We start from the raw sequence: 25,273 nt of genomic DNA on the forward strand, positions 1-25,273 counted from the left end.
GGAGATTTAATCAAATCATCGTAATGTGGTCAGGAAGTTATTGTAATCAGACTTGAATCAACAAGATTATAGAGGGAGGCTAAAAAAAGGGTATAAAAGAGGGGAGAGTCCTCTATAATAGAGTAGTGTTAAGGCATGGCATTGATATTAATTAGAATTATGTCAGACCTAGCAAAATATTAGAACAAGAATGGACAATGATTCAGGTTAGAAAGAATGTGACTCGTTGTCAAAAAATCATTTTCAGAAGGACAACGTAGTCCAAGGAATGTCATCGTTCCATGCGGCGGTTTTTCAACCGCGGTATTCCATTGGCGGTACATACCGCCTCGCTCAAAATACACAAACATATACAAAACACAGCCACATTGGACAATTCGAAATACACACACCTGATACACATACACACTCCACTCCCACACACCCATTACAATATAAAACACACACCCACATCACCCACAAACCCCCACAACGAAAAATTCAGAAAGAAGGCCAGAGAGAGACACCACCAGCAAGTACAACAGCATCCACAGGCACATAACACCATCACCCACACAACTTCCATGCACCTCACACAACACACCACTACATATCACCACACTTATCACCACACACTCCACCCCACACATCACCTACACCTCCCCCTGGCACATCAAAGACACCCCAGGTTCTCGGAGGAGTAGCTCACGGTCATGGTGGAGGAAATTGTACAGGTAGAGCCACAGCTATTCGGAGCACAGGTGCAGCACACCTCAATTGCAAGGAAGATGGAGCTATGGTGAAGAATAGTGGACAGGGTCAACGCAGTGGCACAACACCCAAGAAATTGGGTGGACATCAGGAAAAGGTGGAACGACCTACAGGGGAAGGTGCATTCCGTGGTCTCAAGACACCACCTGGTGGTTCAGCGGACTGGCAGCGGACCCCCACCTCCTCCCCCACAACTAACAACATGGGAGGAGCAGGTCTTGGCGATTCTGCATCCTGAGGGCCTCGCAGGAGTAGGTGGAGGAATGGACTCTGGTAGGTCAAAGCTTTACTATTACATCCCCACCCTACCTGCATGCTATCACATACCCCCACCCTCGCCCTCACCCCCATCACTCCAACTCCTCACAAATGTCCCAATATCACAAACCACCCATCCTAACACCAAGTCCTGCATGAAACACCAAAGCATGGACACCCATCACCAAAGCATGCCCACTGCACAAAGCCATACACCCCCCTAAACCATTATCACAGAAGGTCCCACACAAGAATGGAAGCACTGGGGTACAGGGTGACCCACCCATTGCACACCATGGCACACACAGATGCAATAATCATGCCTTTCCACCCCTGCAGCACCCCTACCCAATGTCACCAGACAGGAGGGTCCAGACATGTCCACTCCACCAACAGAAGAGGCCCACAGTGATGACAGCAGCTCTGTCCAACTGGATCTAGATGACCAGCCCGGACCATCGAGGACCTCTGGACTGTCGGTTCCCCTCACACAGGCACAGGCCACCACAGACCTTCCCCCCTCTGGAAGCTCCAGCACAGCACCCACCCAGCGGGCCCATACCTCCGTCCCCAGGACACGTCAATCAGCTGTGTGTCCACCACTACAGGGAACCCAGGATAACCCACCACCTCAACAACAACAGGGACCTGGGGGCAGTGGCAGTGGGCACACGGTCCAGGGGACAGAGGCCCAGGAACACTGGGAGGGCTGCCGTGCGACAGGGGGCGGACAGGCCAAGGGAACCCACTATCCACGAGACCCTCTCCTCCATTATGGGAGCATACCACCACTCTCAGGAGATGATGGCAACGGTACTGGCCAAGTTTCAGGAGACCCAGCGCATGCAGGAGGAACAGTATATGGGCTTCAGGGAGGAACTCAGAGCCATCATCTCCACCCTGTTCACCATCGTAGGGGTGCTGAAGGAAGTACTCAACACCAGGAGGGACACTGTGGCACTACAAGGGGCCCCTGACACTAGCATGGACGATGAACTGCCCACCACCAGCACCCCACCCCCTGCAGACGGAGAACCACCCCGCAAGCGGTCTCTGAGATCTAGCTACAAGACAGAGAACAATGTCAAGACCCCCGCCTAGAAATGAGACCACCCTGATTGTCATCCTACTTTCCCACTTTGTCACCCTGTCCATAATTAAACTGCCCCAGCTCCACTTCCTATGCCCATATGGGCAATGCACCTGTGAGACTAATAGACTGGACTCTGCCATGGACACTCCTCTGCCATCACCCCTCACCATTTAACTTCCCCCTCCAATATTTTGCATTTAAATAAACACACCTAAAGCACAAAATGATCTGGAGTCTGTTTGTGAGGGGAGCTTCACGGCGGGGACAGGAGCTGACACCAGCGACACGGACACGTCCTCTGATGGGAGCTCCCTTGTGGTGGTGGCAACATCTGTGCCCCCGCATCTACAGGTACAGCCGCCACCCCCCCTACTACCGCCCTCCCAGCAGCCCCTCTGCCTTCACCCCGTGCCCGCTCACCCAGTAGGGGGGGCATCACCTTTGCCCCAGGCACCTCAGCCCCTGCCCCTCTCACCCCTTCTGCTCTCTGTGAGGAGGCCATTGACCTCCTCAGGTCCCTCACTTTTGGGCAGTCTACCATTTTGAATGCCATCCAGGGTGTAGAAAGACAGTTGCAACAAACTAATGCGTTCCTGGAGGGCATTCATTCTGGTGAGGTGGCCGTTCACCGAGCTTTTCAAACTCTGGCCTCAGCATTGATGGCAGCTATTGTCCCCGTCTCTAGCCTCCACCCTCCAACTTCCTCCACCCAGACCCAATCCCCTGTTCCTCTGCCTATCCCAAGCACACCATCAGACCAGCCTGCACACACCTCACCACACAAGGGAAGCTCAGGCAAACATAAGCACCACACATTCCACTGGCACTCACGCAAGCAACACACACATGCAGACACACCAACATCCACTGCCTCCACTGTATCCCCCTCCTCATCGTCTCCCTCCTCCCTCCCAGTCTCGTCTACACTCACACCTGCATGCACTACCTCTACAGCCACTACGTCCCTCACCAGCACACCCACCAGCACACCCCGCTCACGTGCAGTCACCACCCCCACTTCCATTCACACGTCCCCTGTGTGTTTTCCCAGTGTGTCTGTGACGCCACCTCCCAAGGTACACAAACTCAGCCACACACCCACCCAACAGCCATCCACCTCACGACATCCTCCAGCGCATGCACCTGCACCCAAAGTCACCAAACGTACACCTCCTACTACCACCACCTCTTCCTCCACTCCCAAACCCCCTCCAGATACCCGTCCCAGTGTATCCAAGAAACTTTTCCTGTCCACCCTTGACCTCTTTCCCACACCTCCCCCACCCCGTCCATCTCATAGGTCCCGAAGTAGCACTTCAGCCACAACATCTCCGGGACCAGTGGTGCCTGTAGTCACCGTTATGTGGAGTGCACCGGCCACCAGGACGGCCAGTGTGGCACGGAGCCACAGCCCAGCCAGTCCCCCACCTGTGAAGCATCAGAAGTTGGCCAGTGCCCGGCGGGAGAGGGGGAAGACTCCAGCCACCAAATACGCTCCCAGGGGTCCCGGTGGGAGTGTGGAGTCAGCTGTGACACCTCCCAAGGTGGGGAAGGGCCACAAGAAACCCGGCAAGTCTGGGAAGAGCTGCACGGCGGAGAAGACCACGATCATGCCACCCCCAGCCGCAGCCCAGCTGCCCAGGAGGCCACTGCCAGCCCCAGCCCAGCTGCCCAGGAGGCCACTGCCAGCCCCAGCCCCAGCTGCCCAGGAGGCCACCGCCAGCCACAGCCCAGCTGCCCAGGAGGGCACCGCCAGCCCCATCTGGGCTCCCAGGAGGGCACCGCCAGTCCCAGCCCAGCTGACGAGGAGGCCACCGCCAGCCCCAGCCCAGCTGCCCAGGAGGGCACCCCCAGCCGCAGCCCAGCTGCCCAGGAGGGCACCGCCAGCCCCAGCCCAGGTGCCCAAGAGGGAACCGCCAGCCCCAGCCCACCTGCCCAGGAGGGCACCGCCAGCCCCAGCCCAGCTACCCAGGAGGGCACCGCCAGCCCCAGCCCAGCTGCCCAGGAGGCCACCGCCAGCCCAGTTGCCCAGGAGGCAACTGCCAGCCCCAGCCCAGCTGCCCAGGAGGGCACCGCCAGCCCCAGCCCAGCTGCCCAGGAGGCCACCGCCAGCCCAGCTGCCCAGGAGGCCACTGCCAGCCCCAGCCCAGCTGCCCAGGAGGCCACCAGCCCCAGCCCAGCTGCCCAGGAGGGCACCGCCAGTCCCAGCCCAGCTGCCCAGGAGGCCACTGCCAGCCCCAGCCAAGCTGCCCAGGAGGCCACCGCCAGCCCCAGTACAGCTGCCCAGGGGGGCACAGCCAGCCCCAGCCCAGCTGCCCAGGAGGGCACCGCCAGCCCCAGGCCAGGACCTCCAACTCAAGCACCGCTAGCGCATGAGCGGCAGGGGCACTGACGCAACTAGGTCCGTCACGGGGTGAATGATGCACTCTGGGCACCAGTCTCCCTCCAGAACCAGTGGAGAGATCCATCCACTACCTCTGTCCTTCACAGGATGAAGCACTCTGGGCACCAGTCCCCCTCCAGAATCAGTGAAGAGATCCATCCACTACCTCTGTCCTTCACAGGATGAAGCACACTGGGCACCAGTCCCCCTCCAGAACCATTGGAGACATCCATCCACTACCTCAGTCCTTGGCAGGATGAAGCACTCTGTGCACCAGTCCCCCTCCAGAACCAGTGGAGGCTGTTATCCACTTGAGAGACTGTGGCTTTGCACTCCCCAGGATATGGCAGCGGGCAACCCACCCACTGTAGAGACTTGAGAGACTGTGGCTTTGCACTCCCCAGGATTGAACAGTGGGCAAACCACCCACTGTGGAGACTTGAGAGACTGTGGCTTTGCACTCCCCAGGATTGAACAGTGGGCAAACCACCCACTGTGGAGACTTGAGAGACTGTGGCTTTGCACTCCCCATGATTGAACAGTGGGCAGCCCACCCACTGTAGAGACTTGAGAGACTGTGGCTTTGCACTCCCCAGGATTGAACAGTGGGCAAACCACCCACTGTAGAGACTTGAGAGACTGTGGCTTTGCACTCCCCAGGATTGAACAGTGGGCAACCCACCCACTGTAGAGACTTGAGAGACTGTGGCTTTGCACTCCCCAGGATTGAACAGTGGGCATTGAGCCCCCTCGTGGATCTGGCGTCGTACACTCATTCGGATGAGGTGCCCCCCCTTCCCTTCCCCCTGAGGTGCCTGTTGTATTTCTATCTGATGCTCCTTCAGTGTTCTCTCTGTTTTGATCGGGTATCGAATGTGGGCCTCGCCCATGCATTTTGGGCCCAGTGGTCCACGACTATAAATGGTGCAATACCTGGACTTGTATTATTGGTGTATATATTTGTTTATGGTGTATCTATATTTTGGAGTACTGGATTTTAATAGATTACAATCGTTACAATAATTTCCTTTTGTCTTTGCATTCTTCCGGGGGACTTGAGGGGGTGTAACTGTAATGTATCAACATGTAGTAGTGTGTGTGTTGTAGTGGGTGGGGGTGTTGCATGTGTGTGTCCCTGTTTTTTCCCTACCCCTCCCCTGTGTCGAAGGTGCAGTACTCACTGTGGTCTTCGCCGCCGGTGTTCGTGCTCCTGGTAGAGGAGCAGGAAGTTACCGCAGGAAGAATTTGGAGTTCCGGTTCCATGGTGTCCTCGTTCCTCGTGGGGTATGTAGAGGTGAGCGTTTTTCCTTCTGGATTCCTGTTTCCGCCGTGTTTTTATCCGCGGTGAATCTGCCCCAGAAAAGGTGCGGATTGGCCTGTCATAATAGTGTGGGCGGTACATTGTCTCCCACCTGTCTGTTGGCGGTGACCACTGCGCTGTTTGTTTGTACCGCCGTGGCGGTCGGAGTGTTAAAGTGGCTGTCTTTGTTGGCGGTTTCTGCCACGGTCGTAATTGCAATTTTTTTACCGCCGACCTGTTGGAGGTCTTACTGCCGCTTTAACACCGTCCGCCAGGGTTGTAATGACCACCTTAGTCTGTCTTTTATGACTACGTGTGTATAGACGCGCGCTGACCGGAATTCACTTCCGGGTTTCAATGCACTCTTAATCGGGTTGGACGAGCACCCTGTTACTCTGAACAGGGACGCTGTCAGGAGGGTAGGTGAATCGGCCGACTATTACGGCGCGACTCGTAAGTACCCCCACTTGTGAGAGCTGATCTTATTTTGTAATGTTCACATACTGGCTGAGGGAGTATGGACAGAACCCCCCGCTGGTATGACTTAACACACATTGACTCTGGCTCTTGGTTTTTTGACTGAGCCGACGTAAACCTGTTACCTTGTTTATTTTCTGCATATACTCGTTGGGGTGTAGACTCGAGAATGTTCTCATGTTATTGGTGGCATTGCATCTACATAAACGGTGGTGCTTATAAGGTTCCCTTTTGATTGGGAAGACCATTGAGCTTCCATTTTTCCTCCTTTTTACTTTTAACTTTGGATTGTAATATGCAATATACTGTTTTGGCATTGGTCAGAGATTTTAACCAACCCATTGTCTGTCTATGATAAAAAACCTGTTGGACATTTACCATGTTTACTGTTACATGGCTGATAACACTTTTCCTCCCATGACTATGTTACATAAAGAGAGTTTGTTCTGTTTTCCTGACGTGTAACCTTTGAAGCCCTATACTGAGACCGGGGATGGTAAGCACTAACAATTTTTATAATCTGTGTGACTTTGCACTTCTCACTAAATTCACAATGTTATTTGTGGCCATTATTTCAACATGTGTTTGTCTTTTCCTAGGGCGACCTTTTTTGACGTAGCAGGTAGCCTCAATGTAAGTGACGGCTTTTTGTTTCTAACCTCCCCCCATTAGAGTTGGTATTAGACTGTTGTTTGGAGAAGTTGTTTTCTTTGTGTATTGGTCCTGATGAAGCGTCAACGGATCCGACTGGACCATTAGACGCGAATCATGTAGACCCACGATTTGAGGCCCCATAACAAATCTGGTCCTCTTGTGCTTTTGTAGAGAATAAGTGAGCATTATTACTCACCTTTATTCTCCTTGTGATTTTAACCTTGGTCCCCTACTTATGGTAGCTGATTAAATTGATGATGTATATCTAAGACAGGTAACAAATTTTATATTTCTTTTACTCTCCATATTGTTCAGTATTTCGATCAAGGTAGTTCCCCTATACGACCTGGTTTTCTTTGCTACATTTATAGCAATACGGTTAAGAGCCCCCTTCGGGGGAGCCCATCAGGCATTGCAGCACCGGCCTGACGAGGAGCTTTCCCGATGATGAAGCTAGTCATCCAATGTGATGCTTGAGGGTTCTTGCTCCTGTAGGATTAGGCTTTTTTCATGTGGAACAGTGTACTTGTACGTATTTTTAACAGTTGATGGATGGACAGGGTGACAAAGTGGGACAAAAGGATGACAATCAGGGTGGTTTCATTTCTTGGCAGGGGTCTTGGCATTGTTCTCTGTCTTTGTCCTGGATCTCAGGGACCGCTTGCGGGGTGGTTCTTCATCTGCGGGGGAGGGGTGCTGGTGTTGTGGTAGTGTCAGGGGCCCCTTGTTGTGCCACAGTGTCTCTCCTGGTGTTGACGAGTTCCTTCAGCACCCCTACAATGGTGCCCAGGTTGGTATTGATGGATTTGAGTTCCTCCCTGAACCCCAAATACTGTTCCTCCTGCAGCCACTGGGTCTCCTGAAACTTGGCCAGTGCCATTGCCATCGTCTCCTGGGAATGGTGGTAGGCTCCCATGATGTTGGAGAGGGCCTCGTGGAGAGTGAGTTCCCTGGGCCTGTCCTCCCCCTGTCACACAGCAGCCCTCCCAGTTCCCCTGTGTTCCTGGGCCTCTGTCCCCTGAACCCTGTGCCCACTGCCACTGCCCCCAGGTCACTGGTGTTGTTGGGGAGGTGGGTTAGCCTGGGTTCCCTGCAGTGGTGGACACACTGCTGCTTGACGTGTCCTGTGGACAGAGGTATGGGCCCGCTGGGTGGGTGCTGTGCTGGTGTTTCCAGAGGGGGGAGGCTCTGTTGTGGCTTGTGCCAATGTAAGGGGAACTGAATGTCCCGAGGTCTCAGATGGGCAGGGCTGGTCATCTAGATCCAGTTAGACAGAGCTGCTATCATCACTGTGGGCCTCTTCTGTGGGTGGGGTGGACATGTCTGGAACCTCCTGTCCTGTGACATTGGGTAGGGGTCCTGCAAGGGTGTAAAGGCATAATTATTGCATCTTTGTGGGCCATGGTGTGCAATGGGTGGGTGACCCTGTACCCCAGTGATTGCATTCTTGTGTAGGACCTTGTGTGATAATTGTTTAGGGGTGTGTGTGTGGGTATGTGCAGTGGCCATGTATTGGTGATGGGTGTCCATGCTTTGTTGTGGCATGCAGGGCTTGGTGTTTGGATGGGTGGGCTGTGATAGTGGGACATCTGTGAGTAGTTGGAGTGATGGGGGTGAGGGCGAGGGTGGGGGTATGTGATAGCATGCAGGTAGGGTGGGGGATAAAGTAGTGAAAGATTTTACTTACCAGAGTCCATTCCTCCAGCTACTCCAGCAAGGCCCTCAGGATGCAGTATAGCCAAGACCTGCTCCTCCCATGTTGTTAGTTGTGGGGGAGGAGGTAGTGGTCCGCCGCCAGTCCTCTGAACCACGATGTGGTATCTTGAGACCACAGAAACTACCTTCCCCCGTAGGTCGTTCCACCTCTTCCTGATGCAATCCCGTGTTCTTGGGTGTTGTCCCACTGCGTTAACCCTGTCCATGATTCTGCGCCATAGCTCCATCTTCCTAGCTATGGAGGTGTGCTGCATCTGTGATCCGATAGCTGTGGCTCTACCCGGATGATTTCCTCCACCATGACCCTGAGCTCCTCCTCAGAAAACCTTGGGTGTCTTTGCGGTGCCATGGGGTGGTGGAGGTGGTGTGTGTTGTGATGTGTGGGGTGATGTTTAGGGGTGTGTGGTGTTTTGTGCGTGGATGTGTATGTGTGATGGTGTTGCGTGCCTCTCTATGGTGGGGTTGTCTATGCTGTGCTGTCTCTCTGGCCTTCTGTCGCAATTCTTGTCGTAAGGGTTTGTGGGTGATGTGGATGTGTGTTTTATATTGTATTGGATGTGTGGGAGTGGTGTGTGTATTTATATCAGGTGTGTGTATTTGGAATTTTCCAATGTGGTAGTGTTTTGTAAATGTGTGTGTATTTTAAGCACGGCAGTGTGTACCGCCAATGGAATACCGCGGTTGACAGGCCGGCGCGTGGATTCATGGGTCGTGATAGTGTGGGCGTATTCCTGTTGGCGTGACAGTGGAGGTTTTTTTATCACCACTTTATCACTGACCTTTGGTGTGGCGGACTTGTGTGGGTGTCTGGATTTTGGCGGATTCCGAGCTGTGGGTCGTAATAGCTGTGGCGGAATTACGTGACCGCAGCGGTGTGTTGGCGGTCTTCTGCACGGCGGTAAGCGGCATTTACCGCCGATGTTGTAATGACCCCCTTAGTGATGGAGTTTACATGGGACTTAAAAGAAAGACAATTGTCAAAATAAACACCCAAGTTTCTGGTGGCGGTAATAGGGACAGGAGGCTCCCCGCACTCTAGAGGCCACCAGAGTTCCACAACTCCTTACTAGAGCCGAAACACAAAATTTCGGTTTTGTCACCATTCAGCTTTAGCCAATTTAGGCCCATCCACCTGTTGACTTCTAGCAGACAGCTATTAAAGCAGGCTGCCACTTCCTCCCAATTTTTAGGCTGAAAGAGCGACATACAAATTGAATAAGGTAGGGCTAAGTGAGGAGCCTTGTGGGACACCGCTTGGCAAAAAATATGCTGGTGTCCTAAAATCTCCGCAACCCACCGTGATAGGTCTGTCTCTCAGAAAAAGATTCTAAAATCTTCAATTCAGTATCTCTAATCCCTGCTTGATGGAGACGGGATATCATAATCTGAGGTGAGATAGTGTCAAACACAGCAGATAGGTCCAGTAGAACTAGTATGGCTCCTTGCCCCTCATCCACCAATCTATGAATCGTGCCAAACACAACATGTCAATAATATGTCAGAACGTTACACATTAGTTACTCTGCGGAACCAGCAGTAGTCACATATAACAAACAGGTTACTTAGTATTCTGCAACATAAGCAGTAGTCAGGAATCACATTACTACACAAATGCACTTCTCATAGAAATATCATAAATGCCCATATAAGGAACATTAAAAAACATGTGGCAAGTGAAAAATAATATATTAGTAAGTCATGCCCATAAATGGAACATTAGCAACCATATATGAAACATCAAAAAAACAGCGGGGTAACATATATATCCCTAATGTCCTTACTAGGCACATTTAGATAATATATGTAAGTCCAAGAAAGTACTTGGTTTTCCTGATGAGACACCTTCCATTGCCAGGAAGATCCAAATGGGGCCCCGGCGCTCCGTGCGCTCCCTTGTGGGCCACTTTGATGATTTGGGGGAGGAGGGTGGGTGACACGCACCCCCTCCGACTTTATACTGGGCCCCTCCTGGGGCCCGCAATCTCTGAGGGCTGCCCCAGGCCTCCACTGGCCCTTCCACAAGGGGGGAACCACAATAAAGGTGCCCGGCGGTGGGGGGAGGCTCCAAGAAGGCTTCCACCCTGACGGTCCTTCAAGATATTCGTATCGGGCCCCTCCTGGGACCCGCAATCACTAGTACAACCAAATAGGGAGACCGGAGGTATGGGGAGCCTCCAGCGAGGCTTCCTCTCCGCTCGCGGTCTCAGGCAACAGAAAACAAAGGCTCCTCGGGGCAGGGGGAGCCTCCAATGAGGCTTCCTTTCCCCCTGCCCATCCCGCAGATGGAGATTCAAGGGGACCGGTAGGGTGGGGAGCCTCCGATGAAGCTTCCTTCCCTGCCCATCTCTATACACGCGAGCAGGCACCGAAGCGGGTGCCTGCTTGTACCCTGGGGGCGCACCTTGGAGCGTGCTTTGCCCCGTGGGCATGATAGCAGCACGTTCGCTCCTTTCCCTTTTTCTGGTGGTGTCCTGGGGGCACCGAAGACAGCGCAACTCTGGCACTCCCGGTGCAATGAAAAGCCGGGTCACGGGGTTATATTCGAAAAGAGGGCAGAAAATAAAAGCACTTCCAACACGCAGTTCAAAGTGCTCTCCAGGCGCTATTTGATGTAATGAAGCACTCCTTGTGCTTTAGGCCGTTGCAGGGGTCAGGGGCCACAGCACATTGCGCCTGGGGGACAGCAGCAATGGAACAAGGATCACATGTGGCAGGGCCCAATAGCAGGCCAGCGCAAGGGGGATGCAGGCACATGGTAGTCTCTCCCTGTGACCCAGCAGGGCACAGATCAGCACAGCAGCAGCGGTCCATGGTGGTTCCTGGGGAGTCCCTCCAGCAGTATGTGTCCAGTTCCAGGTAAGTTCCCAAGTGTCTCCAAGTTATAGGGAACATTCCCCTGTACTTATACTTAATTTAAAGTTGGTTACAACTGGTTCTGGGAGTGCCCCCTCTCTCCTCCAGCACAGGCTCCAAACATCAGTTGGGGTAAACGACCCTATTGTGTGAGGCCAGGGCACAGCCTTTACAAATGCAGGTGTGCCCCACCTCTCCCCTCTCTTAGTCCAGGAAGACTATTCAGTTCATTTCTGTAATAGTAATACAAAATCCACTTACACCAATAAGCATCATTTCGTACCATCATTACAACCATACCAAACATGACTAAGCTACCCCTCATAAATCAGACAATACCCTCTACATATAAGGCAGGGCATTTCTAATGCAATCCTATGAGAAGGCAGCTCTCACAGCAGTGAGACACCAAGTTAAGCTATTTGTCACTACCAGGACAGGCCACGCAACCTGGCACATGTCCTGCCTTCTACATACATAGCACCCTGCCTATAGGCATTCTTCGAATGTTACCTGACCTGTAACTTTGCTTTGATGGTGGTGCATCTGTAAAAAGTGCCCTTGTCTGGTGAAATGCACCAAACCATTAAATATCACCTTGTTACACTACAATGCGGAATTACGAATACTAATTTTAAATGTTTTCCAGTGTTCTCGTTTTTATGATCGTGCCACTGTGTACTTGTATGTTCATCGTGTCCTTTCTCACACATCCATATGTATATCTCTAGAAAACATGTTGCACTACGTATCGTGCACATAATGGCTTTTTGTGAAGAAGTTAGTGGGTTCATTAGCAATTCCAGTGCCTAATAACAGATGTTAAGTACAATTTTGTGAATAAACCTTAAACCTGAAAGTAGAGTTACCTAACTGGCTTCCTGTGTGAAGATGGTCACTCACAGATGGAAATGAGCCTACAGAGACTGTATTAAGAGTATAGCACTTCATAGAAAACGTCTCTACCATCACATCAGCAAGAGACCAAATGACATCAGTGTTATCCTTGCATACATTCCATAGTCTACATTCACGCTTCTCTAATGGCCTAATTTAAGGAAAGTGGCCCTGCACCAAGTATAGCACCAATTTCCTAGCACCCCCTAGCACTCCCCTAATGCCACCATGTGTATGCCATATCTAAGATACGGTGCACCATGGCTGTAATTAGGGAAACTAGTGTCAGCATTTTTTAATGCTTGTTCGGAGCTTTGCAGAACTAGAGTCATGAAAGAAACCAAGAAGAACACACTAGCAGATTGCATCAAAGCTAGTACAAACCACAGCAAAGAAATCTTCCTCACCAAAAACGGCATCACTCCCTCCTAGGAACTGTGGGACAACCTTGAGGACTTCTTACATGACAAAATCTCAGCCATCTATGAAAGCTTTGAACGACAACCCTCTGTCACAGTCAGCATCAAATGCACAAACACAATGCCTGAACACTTCTCACCACTGGGAACTCCTCACCATTCAAGACACTATCTCAATCATGAACTCCGTGCCCTCAGGAGCACCCACGGACGCTTGGCCCCACCACGTCTTCTTCCTCGGAAACAAGACAACCACCGACAAGCTCAGGAAGCTCCTGAATACCTTTGTCACTGCAGCCTTCTTCTGAGAGGACTCGAAACACGCTGTAGAAAAGCCCCTTCTGAAAAGAGCATCCACAGATCCGGCCAAATTGAAGAACTACCAACTCATCTCTCTGCTGCCCTCTCCAGCCCTCTCCAGCAAAAGTCCTCAAGAAAGTGATCAACCAGCAACTCACCTAACACCTAGAAGACCACTGCAACTTAGACCCCTCCCAATCCAGATTTTAAGCTTACCACAGCACTAAGACAGCCCTAATTGCAGCCACAGATAACATCAGAACTCTCCCCGACTGTGGGGAAACAGTAGCCCTCATCCTCCTGGACTTCTCTGCCTCATTTTACACAGTATCCCACCACATCCTGATCAACAGACTCAACCATATCAGAATTTAAGGAAATGCCCTCAAATGGATCGCCTTCTACCTCAACAGCAGAACCCAAAGGATCCGTCTCCCACCATTCACATCAGAGCCCAAAAAGATAATCTGTGGAGTCTGCCAGGGCTAGTCCCTCAGCCCGAACCTATTCAACACATACATGACCCCCCTGGCTGTCACTGTCAGATCACATGGACACAACATTATCTCCTACACTGACAACACACATCTCATCCTCTCACTTTCCAAAGATCCCTCCACTCCAAAAGATAACTTCCACAGACACATGATGAATATAGTGGACTGGGTGAAGGACAACTGTCTCAAACTCAGCAACAAAAAAACAGAAGTCCACATCTTTTGGAACAACACCTCGCCATGGACCAACACATGGCGGCCCACAGAACTCATCTCCCCCTGCCCCAACAGACCATGCCCGCAACCTTGGTATCATCCTGGATAGCACACTTCCCATGAAGAAACAAGTTAATGCAGCCTCATCTGCCTACTTCCACACCCTTTGCATGCTCTGAAAGATCTTCAGGTGGCTTCCTGCAAACACTAAAATAACCTCCACACAGGCCCTCATCATCAGCAGACTGGACTATGGCAACACATTCTATGTAGGAATCACTGCATGCCTCATGAAGAGACTCCACCAATACAAAACCCAGCGGCAATACTCATATTTGATCTCCCCAGAAGGATCCACATCACACCCCATCACAAGAAGCTACACTGTCTCCCAATTCAGAAGAGATGCCTGTTCAAGATGCTGATACACGGCTATGAGACCCTGCACTGCAAAGGACAAGCATACATTGACAAACACCTGACCTTTCACCAACCAACCAGCCACCATCGATCAGCTTCCCTCTCTCTTGCAGGCACCCTAAAGATCTGTTGAGCCAACAGTGGAGGACTCACCTTCTTGCACATGGCAGTCAAGGCTAGGAACAACCTCCCCCTCCAACTCAGGACTGCACCGTCACTCCAGTGATTCAGAAAGGAACTAAAGACCTGGATGTTCGAATATCATACCTCCACGCCCCATTTAGCTCCAGTGCCTCAAGACCCTCACAGGTGATTTGCTGTGCTCTATAAGTGTTTGATTGATTGATTAATTGGTGGGCCATCCTCTACTACAGGCTCAGAAACAGTCTGATCCAGAACCAAGGGTGACAAACAATATGCAGCTTTGTTTTCTGCACCAGAGATGCATTCCACTTTGAAATCATAGTCTTGCAAAGCCACAACCCATTTGCATATTCTGCCAGATATAGCATCTAAGCATTTCTTGAAAAAACACATTCTTAAGGGGGTTATGGTCTGTCCTTAACACAAAATCCATCTCCCAAAGGAACTTCATCATTTTTTATGGCCAAGTAGATAAGAAGGGGCAGTTTTAAGACCCCCATAGCGCCTCCTTGCTCCACATTAGCGTCATTTTTTATGCTAACGTGGCACAACGAGGCCAGGATCACCACACCAAATTTACAAACTGACACAAAGTATTACACCACTTTGTAACCCTTTGCGCTACGTTATGCCTACATCAGGCATAATGTATGCAAAGGGGGAATTCCCCCATTAGGGCTGCCAAAAAAATGGTGCAAAGTAATCTAAGAGATTTCTTTGCATCATTTTTTTCAGTACTTATAACGCCTGTTCAGAGCAGGTGCTAAAAGGAGTCTCCCCATTGTCATTGTCAATGGGCCTCAATGTGCTTTGCAGGATTAACGTCAACATTTTTTACGCTAATCCTGCAAAGCTCTGAACTAGCGTTAAAAGTTTATATACAGTGCACACATGGTAGTGTTAGGTGGGCACTAAGGGGCGCAATGTGCAATGCCTCTTTCCTTAAATCAGGCCCAAAGTGTTTCACGTTCAGTCACAGAATTTCTGTTTTCAGGTTTCACCATACCCCTGTAAATAAACATGATGGTCCTTTCAAGCTCCTCCTTCATGTTTTTGAGCATGGTACCTAACCCTTTGAAGCTGGCATCAGTATCCAAAATAGAACGCTCCATGACATCGAAGCTCTGCAAGGAGCGGACATTTTTCAAAGCACATTTCTCATTTTGAAACTCCAGATCACATTGCAGAGATCAAATTAACTTTACCCCATTTTTAAAAAGAGACCTCAAGTTGAGTACTTGGCTGGCAACGATGGTACAAATTTATTATAACACTCAGCCATTCTGAGAAAGATTATTAAATACTCTTTACTAACAAGAACATATCAGTTCTCAATAGCTTGAACCAACTTTTCATTAGTTGTGTGGCCTGCACAAGTAATGGGTACACATTTGGCCTCCACTGGAAACTAAACACCATATTGTATCGATTGACTCTCACATGGTAGGGAAGCAGAGCAGCCCAGTCCAAGGCCTACTCAAGGGAGGTTGTGTGGGCTGATAATCACCGTTCACAGGTACACAATAATAGCACTCAATAAATGATTGTCCGGTCTGTGCTTTTTCTTTTGAAAACGGAAAAAATACATTGGTTGTATATGCACTATTCAATATTATGCAACAATTTACAAATTTACACAAGCAGCTATATCTGAATGCGATTACGTAGTCATTCTGATCCTTCCCGAGGGGAGATTGAGACCATCAATTCACAGGTCCAAAACATTCACTTGTATTCATATGCAATATTTTGTTATAACTTAGGGTGAGAGCACTTAATAATAGCAATAAAGCTTATACACTTTGAACATAAGTGTTTGTACGTATATATGGATAGGCATGTTTGACTGATTGGTGTATTTAACAATTGGTGCAAAACAAATGCAGCCCCTTATGGGCATCATCTTTATAAGTACAAATATATTCAATTATATATTTCCACCCTTAAGAGGTCTTTGGAGAATATATCTGAAATCACCTTCAGCACACTACTACGCTTTTAACATAATTCTTAAAGAACCTTACACCTGTAAAAACAGAGGTGTGCAATTATCCTGAACTTTAAACAGCTATAACTAGGGCCCGTTGGGCCGATTTCAATAAGCTTGGTCACCTTTTGCTCCTGGAGCGTGTTCAGCCGGCCTCATGGACTCTACACAGGACATTTTGGAGGGTGCAGATTTATCTGGCTCCCTGCACCAGCATTTCAAATTGTTGTCCTTCGGCCTCTCTTTCTCCTTGCACAGAGCCCAGTCTTTTGCCCAACTGGCCCTCTGGATGTGTAAGAGGACTAGCTTCCCTGGTCCTCGGGGTGCCCCACTGGTCCTGGGGTCAATCAGAGGCAGAATACTTAATTCAGAAGGCAGTCAGGGGGCTCTTCCTTCCAATTGTCGATGGTGCCGGCCACCTTTCCCAGTGTTCTGCAGAAAAGCACAACCAAGAAATATCTCTTTCGTCTGCACAGGACCTTTTAAGTGGGGGTGGGAGTGTCCAGCAGGACTGTACCTCTGTCCTATCCTGATGTGCTAAATCACCTCTCTGCCCCGGTCCCAAACTCCCTGCACATTCTTCTGGGTTAGCTTAAGATAAAGTCTCCCAGCTGTCACTTGCCACATGTGCCCTGGGGGGCTCAGTTCTACCCCTCTCTGACATCACTGCCAGGGCCTTCCCCCAACACATCTTCAAAGGAGCACTCCCTGGTTTGGCTCCAAAGGTCTGAACTCCCTCATTTGTTCAGTGGCCTGGGGCAGACCCTCTTACCGCATAGAATGACAGCTGGGTGATTAATGCAGCATCATTCACCCAATCCCTTCCTCCTTCAGAGCTGGCTTAAGCACTCTTAACTGCTTCCTTTGATGGGTGAGGCCTTTGTTCCTACACCTAGAGAGGAAAAGAGTTAACAGAGCCCAGCAGGGTCATGAAAGACTGTAGCTCTGATTCTGAGCTGAGTCAGAGAAATATGACATACCTGGATGACCCAAAAGCTTTACAGATATGCTTTCTGAGTTCACAGCAGTGTTCTTTTCACACAGATTACAGTGGACATTGGTGCATCTCTGGAGACTGTGGACCCCAGAGAACTGGAGCTGGCAGCCTTTCCCATAGGATCATAATAGAGTGTCACTACAGTCAAGACAGTAAAGCCCACTGACTTCCCCTATATGTGTATGCCACATTATAAGGCATATTCAAGATCACTACCCAACTCTGCATAGTCCCTTCTGCGCCAGACTACCTGTGTACAGTTCTTGGGCTCACATGATAGGAGCCTCCCAGGTGCAGCCTTCACATGTGTGAAAACATGTGTTCACACGAGTTCACGTCTACCAGCCCCCTATCCTCGCTGTGTAACACCAGCCTCACCTTAAAAGGTAGACACTGGCACTAAACACGCACAGTCCATTTTACCATGAGTTTACCGTGGGTGTGTCTCAGGTTATGAGGCTTCCCTACAGTAAAACATCAAAAAAAGGTGATCAAACAGGAAAACATCTGGGAGAATTAGATAGTCAGAACCACCTTCTCACAGTTTTGCACCATCTTTGGACAATCAATGTTCTAAATACTCTATTTCATTTTGATTAAACCTACCCCTGTTCTCTCTTAATGTAAGAACAATCTCTCTGAACCTCTCCAACACCAATTTTATCTTACCATCTTGTTCTTCTTGGTTGGACCCATTGATCAATTAATTGTTTTGGTCAATTCTTACCTCTGCTAAATTTTCCAAAATCCTCCATCGCCCCTTGAAAGACAGGCAGCAGAACTGAATCCAAAGGATAACCTGGTGAACTTTAAGAGCCCAAATGGCGTGAAAAAGGACATCTAGCACATGGGATCATGAGCTAAACAAATCTGATGATATGCTAATTTGAGGTCCAAGACAGAGAAAATAATGGCTCTTTCCAACTGGACAATCATCTCTGAGATGTTGGGGAGGGAGTACCTATATGCCATCACTGCCCCCTGTTGAGCTCTCTTAAATTGATGCATAAACATACATCACCTAAATCTTTGCATGTGGACACTCCTGGAGCAAGCCATTCTGTAGCTTCTGTCCTAACAATAAGACCTTCTGCCTCCAATTTGTCTTCTCAAGTGGCTTGTCTTAATGCTAACGGTACACCATGTAACTTGCATACAACAGGAGAAGTATTTTCTTTCAGTACAATTATGTGGGAATAATTGGACAAACGTCCCTACTTCTCTTCAAAGTCCTCCTTAAATTAATTACATAAATTGTGGGGAATAGCATTCTCACACTTCCCACCCTTAAAACTAGAGTTGCTATGGATAGTTGAGATATTGTCATGAACTGACCTTGCACAGTATGTAAATGTAAGAAAATGATACAACCTTCAGTGTAAGGATCTAGCATGACATTTAGTGCTTTTTGGTGGAGCCAGATGATGATACTGTTCCCTTTACAAGAGACAGATGTTCCCAGCTGTGAGGTGTCCCATGTATTCTGAGTCCCCTTTGAAGTACCCAAGCAAGTTTATGGGCTGGCCTCGCATAGGCTAGAGACCTAGGGTCATATGTATCAAATGATTTTGCATTCGCAAATGTTGCGAATCAGTAAATTCCACTGCAAATGCAAAATTGTCTTTCACAATGTATGAAAGGCATTCGCAGTGCAATTCAAAGGAATCACAAAAATAGCGATTCCTTAAAATTGTGACTAGATTTTGTGAAACGCAGACAATATATGATGCATTCGCAAGTTGCGATTTGTTCCAAAATGGGTTTTTGCATGTGCAATTTACCATGAATTGACATCAGGTGATAAACAGTGCAACCTATACAAAGAGGCCCAGAATGCACCAGCCCTTTTCAACACTGAATGCATTCTATGTCATGGTGAGGAGGAAGAGGATCCTGGCAGGTTTAAGGAGAGGTAGGAGGAGACAGTGGCGCATTTTTAGAGTGCGCATTACCCTATTTGATCAGACATAGGAGGAGATTTTTGACAAGTACAGATTGAACGATGTCATTACACTTGACCTAATAGCTGATCTACAACCCCTACTGCAGCAACTCACACACAGAACCAATGCCATACCCACTCATGTGCAAGTATTATGCTCCCTGCACCTCTTAGCCTCAGGAAGCTATCAAGGCGGTGTCATTGCAGCAGCTGGAGGTGTATCAAAAAGTGCGCTATCACTCTTCTTTAATGCATTCCTAAATGCTATGTTGACAAAACTACATCTGCACATAAAATTCCCCCACACCCAACAGGATTTACAAAAAGCTAACTTAGATTTTCATCAGGAAGCCCAATTTCCACACATCATTGGCTGCATTGATGGGACACATGTAGCAATTTGTCCCCCATCTGCAACTGAGTACATACAAATACACATTCAATAAACATCAATGTCATATACAATGCCTCCAACATTATAACTGATCTTGTGGCCACATACCCTGGTATCACATGATTCCTACATCTTTAGGCACAGTGGAATACACACAAGACTTCTTGCTGGTGAGTTTAGTGAAGGATACCTACTTGGTAATGTAAAAGTAAACAATGTTGTATAACATTTATGTGAAGTCACAAATAACAAAGATCTCATATTACACTCCTGTCATTCTAGGAGACAGTGCAAATGCAGTGCTGTCCTACATCTTGACACCCTACCACCTGAGTTGGGGAGCACTGCAATACTGTCTGGAGACCTCCTACAAGATTGTGGCCACATGTGCAATGTTGCACAACATTGTAACAACAAGAGGCATACCAGTGGAACCTACAGAGACGGACTCCGATGAGAATGATGATTCCTGGCCACCTCTTCACCCAACAGACAGAACCAGAGCAGCAGAGGGCAGGCAAAGACGAGAGAATATTATGCACAACTATTTCTGATGTAAGTAATGATAACACCACATCTACTTTCATTTATTGCTGTAGGTATCACATTTATTGCCTTTACTTCAGGACATGTATGTGTGAATAGGCCATAGGTAATCAAAATACACAATCAGGTCCCAATTACTATTAACATCATAGTATCAATGCATTGCTTCATAATATGCAAGGCCCTGAACTTCTCAACATTACTTTTTATGTCCACGCACTCCACTTGAACGCTCAGTAGGCTCAGTGTCACCTCTAGATGCATGCTCAGAGGCAGAACTGTGTCCTGAACTGTGACACCTAGGATCCATCACAGGAGCTGTGACACTACTGAGGCTAGAGAGCTCCTGACTATCCCCACCACCATTATCGCTGTTTGCTGCACTCAGGGTTGTCTGCATTGTCTCCAAAACATTGGTGACTTGCACCAATCCTTGTGCCATTTCCACTTGCATGCCCACAGCACATCGTGACAACAAAGCAGCAGTGCTAGTGAACCAGTTGACAGATCTGCTGAACCCATCCAACCTATCCATCAATTGGTGAGGACGTCTACGGTGGGTTACATGCTCCTGCTGCATTACAGTGCAGAGTTTCTTAATGGCATTTGTCATCTCACTTAAGTGTTCTGCTGTAGCTTGCTGTCCCTCATGCAGCTTGCACTAGTTGTGATTGAGAGAACCAATTGCCTGTGCATTGATCTCATGTGTTTACATTGCTGGCGCTTTCAGCTTGGATGCCTCAAGACCACCGAACAGTGATGGGCCCTCACCTTCTTCTGTGCTCTGTCTGCCTTCTTCACAGCACCTCCTGAGGGGAGAAGACTGGTGCTGGAACGGGGACTGCTGTCTGTCAGTGCTTCTACCCTCTAAATTCTGCAAATTCTGCAATTCATCGGAGTCCAGTGTAAACTCAGGGAGGGGTAGAACTCTTTCCTTGTGTCTGGTTGGTGCTTGTATGATAGACTCACTGATGTTTGAATCTGACTGTGGCTGACTTTCGTCATTCCACCCTTTTGCACTTTCTGTTGTGTCAGAGCCCATCTACAACAACAATGTGCAGCATGTCATTCTTGATGTTCACCTTGCATTTGTATTGTTACAAACACTTTCATTATAAACATTTACCTTGGCATGTTGTCTCTGATTGTCTGTTATGTTGTTTCTCTGTTTGTTTTGCGCGTTCCTGCTGTATGTGTAGTAGATGCACTTCGGGTATCCCATAAGGCATTGTTGTGTTAATGGAATATTTGGCATGGACTATTTCTCACAGTGTATTGTACCATTGCAATTTTCTAGGGTACATTTGTACATGCACATATGGTGATTCAAATCATTACTGCCCTTACCTTTGCTGGTGCTGGCTGTGCCTGAGGTGTCAATGTCAGTGACACCAACTACTGCTTCAGGAAGCAGTGTTGACTCCACCATGTCTTCCAAGGGAGTGGATGGTGTCTGGGTGGATGGTCCTTCGCCAGTGCTCATTGCTTCTTTCAGCCTGCTTGCTACCCTCTCTCAAGCACGTGATCACAAGTCGTACCAGCGCTTGCGTATCTCCTCGATTGAACACTGCACAACACCCACTACATAAATTTTGGTCTAGATGGCAGCCCACATTTTCCTCTCCTCACTTTCTGGGACCTGTAGTGAGTGTTTGACAAATAACTGGTCATGGTTCTTGACCAACTCTTCTGTGAGCACCTCCAATTCCTGCTCACTGAATTTTAGTTTCCTTTTTCTCCCTCCTGTGTCCTTGCCATTTCCAGAAGTGGCCATTGTGTTCTCCTGGTCCTGAATGACTCTCCTGGGTGCCTCCCTGGTGCTGTGCTGGGTCTCTCTGCATGGTCCTGTGGCTCAGTCTTCTGGAAACAGCATGCACTGACTCACCTCCTGGTTGTGATATCAACATGCTGCTCCAGAATGCAAAATCACAATTTGCGAGTTCCAAATACCTATACACTATGTTACCGAATCGCTATTTGGTACATGCTGTTTGAGATTGTGAATTTTAAGAAATCGCAAAAACATTTGCAATGGTATTGTTATATCCCAATTTGCGAATCCAGTTAGCGATTCGGTAAGAATCGCTATTTGGTATTCGCAAATACGAACCTTCATACATCTGGCACCTAATATCTTGTTTAAAGAACTTACCCATACTTTTTTGTGTATGGAAATCTCTTGGGATCAATAAGATTTTAGCACCAAAATCAAAAGCACATCAATCGATCGTCCATTCACCTTGACTCTAACAGTGGATCCTTTTTTAGCTATCATTATCTAACGAAACCTCTTTCTTGATCTTACTTTTATTTTGGGACCTGCAGTTCTTAGCAAAGTGCCTTATTTTGCTACACATGTGACACTTGACTGATAAGGCAGGACATATTTTGTCATTTGCTATATAACTGGAAGCACCACATCTAAAATACTTTCCACGGTAAGTTTCTTCACAAGTCATGTGTCTGTATCTTTCATTTGCATTTTGCTCATTGTGTGTACTTTTTCTAAAGGTGCAAGCTTATGTCCTTTCTTTTTAACATAAACACAGGCTAGGGAGTGTTCAATCTCTTTGGCAATCAACAACACCTCATCAACCTCATCAAGTTTTGGGTTGTCCATTTGCCACAACTTGTCCTTGACGTTTTCAATGTCACAATCTAACATGAATTGGTCAATAATGTATTCTTCTAAGCTAGCCTCAAATTTGAAGGTGATCCCCAACTTATGTAAACTTGTAATATAGCTTTCCCCAGATTTCTGAGGTTGGTGAAGTCTCTTACCAAAGCGGTATCTTTCCAGCATTGTACTTACTTTGGGGAGGAAGTCTCTAACCCAATTTTTTATACAAATGTCAAACTCTTTTAACCCTTCTGCTTCACCACCCTCAATTTCCAGAAGATGTTCAAACACTCCTTGGCCTTCCACGCTGAGACAATGGAGAAGCAGAGAGGCCTTCCTCTCAGTGCTCAGTGAGTTCCCACAGACACTGGCTTATTGACTAGGCACCATTTTCTACTTGGACCACTTAATAGTGGCTTTATCTGGAGAAGAAAGGAAAAAAGGTGGGGCGTAATGCTCTACAAAACTGCAGAATGAGGCGTTTTTCACACTATTTCACACTACAAATGTTTCTTGTACATGTCTATGCACAGGTTAGGAAATCTTAATCGTACAATATTAAATACTGAAAATATTCTGAGTAGTCACTCATAAATGACCTTCAAAAAAGGGAAATTAACTGCAAAACACTAAGGGCCTGATTTAGATCTTTTTGGAGGGACTATTTTGTCACAAACATAACGGATATCCAATCCGCTGTATTATGATCTGCATAGGATAAAATGGGATTGTAATATAGCAGACAGGATATCCATCACATTCGTGAAGGAGTATTCCCCACTGCCAAAATTTAAATCCGGGCCAAAATGTCTATTTAGTATCCAGTCCCTCATAAAGGAGTTTCAGTATGGTGTGAACACTGGTGCCTAAAGAGGCACCTGACCATATGCTTCCCTAATAAAACACATGCTGCAACTCACTCACAAAACAATCCAGATGCCGAATACAGATTAAGGCCCTTATTATGATCCTGCCCGTCAGCGGGAATTTGGGGAAAAGTGCTGCCAACAGGCTGGTAGTACCTTTTCCCAAATTATGACATTGGCAGTTTGGCTCAAGCCAAACCACCAATGTACCACTTCGTCAGGCAGGGTGGTAACGGCCGCTGGGCTGGAGACTTCGGTTTCCAGCCAGGCGGCCGTCACAATCCCACCGTTGGATTATGACCCCGCCTACTGTCATGGTTTTCGTGGCAAGCGTACCACCACGAAAACCATGGTGGTAGGCACTATCAGTGCCAGGGAATTCCTTCCCTGGCACTGATAGGGGTCTCCCTGCACCCTCCCAACCCCAGAGTCCTCCCCCACCCTCCCTCTCCTGCCCCCGCATATTTACACACCTACATGTGCCCACATACACAATCATACACACATGCATACCCACATCCACCCACGCATGCACACATACATACCCCCACTCCGCAACACACACCAACTTACATTGTCGCACACACACATTCCCAACACACACATACACTTACACTCAATTCAGTCATTCACGCATGCATTCAATGCAACTTCACCTGCATGCACACACCCAAAAACAGACACATACCTCCCCACACACACAACACCCCCACACATGCACACAACACCCCCTTCTCCTGTCAGAGAACTCGACTTACCTGCTTGCAAGGGGTCCTCTGGCAGGAGACGGGATGCGGCGCTGCTGCCAGCAGCAGCGTCCACCAGCAAAACACTGCCAGGCAGTATCATGGCTCATGATACAGTCAGTGGTGTTTTGCTGGCGTGGCGCTGCTGCTGCCAGCATCGCCACCTTACCGCTGTCTGCCACCATGACCGTCGACGGTATTCCGACAGCCTTCTGGCGGAATTCTGTCTACAGTCATAATGTGGTTGGGTGGCTGGTAGCTACGGCAATAGTATGTTGGCGGCCACAGTGAATAAAGATAAAGCTGACAGAAAGAGAAAGTGCTCAAAAAAGCTGGCATGATAAGTAAACCAATCAGTGACCAGTGTATACTGTGTCGAGCAGAATCCAGGAAGAACTACACAGCTAACAGGCAAAGCTGGCATGATGAGCACACTGATCAACATTCAGCATCTGGAGCATCTAGCAACATGTCACAGCCAACAGGAAGAGCTGAGTAGAGTACCAGCATCCAACAGGGGGAGACATTTAGAATGGCATCAGCCAATGGGCAGAGCTGTGTAGAGTAGTGTCTCATCCAAAGAGCACCAGGGCACAGCATAATCTTTCAGAATGAAAATGAAACCAGAGGGTGGCAGCACATGAAAGGACCTCAAAGGTGAGTAGGGCCACATGCTAGAATGTCTCAGCTGCTGACTAAAAGCTTCAGGGTCTCGATATTATGTGTGCCTCTCCTACACCTACTACCTCATACCCCATACAGGGGAGAAGGTGTGGCATAATGGCTAAAGCTGCTGAC

The sequence above is a fragment of the Pleurodeles waltl genome, chromosome 8 (genome assembly GCF_031143425.1).
Source record: "Pleurodeles waltl isolate 20211129_DDA chromosome 8, aPleWal1.hap1.20221129, whole genome shotgun sequence".
Lineage (NCBI taxonomy): Eukaryota > Metazoa > Chordata > Amphibia > Caudata > Salamandridae > Pleurodeles > Pleurodeles waltl.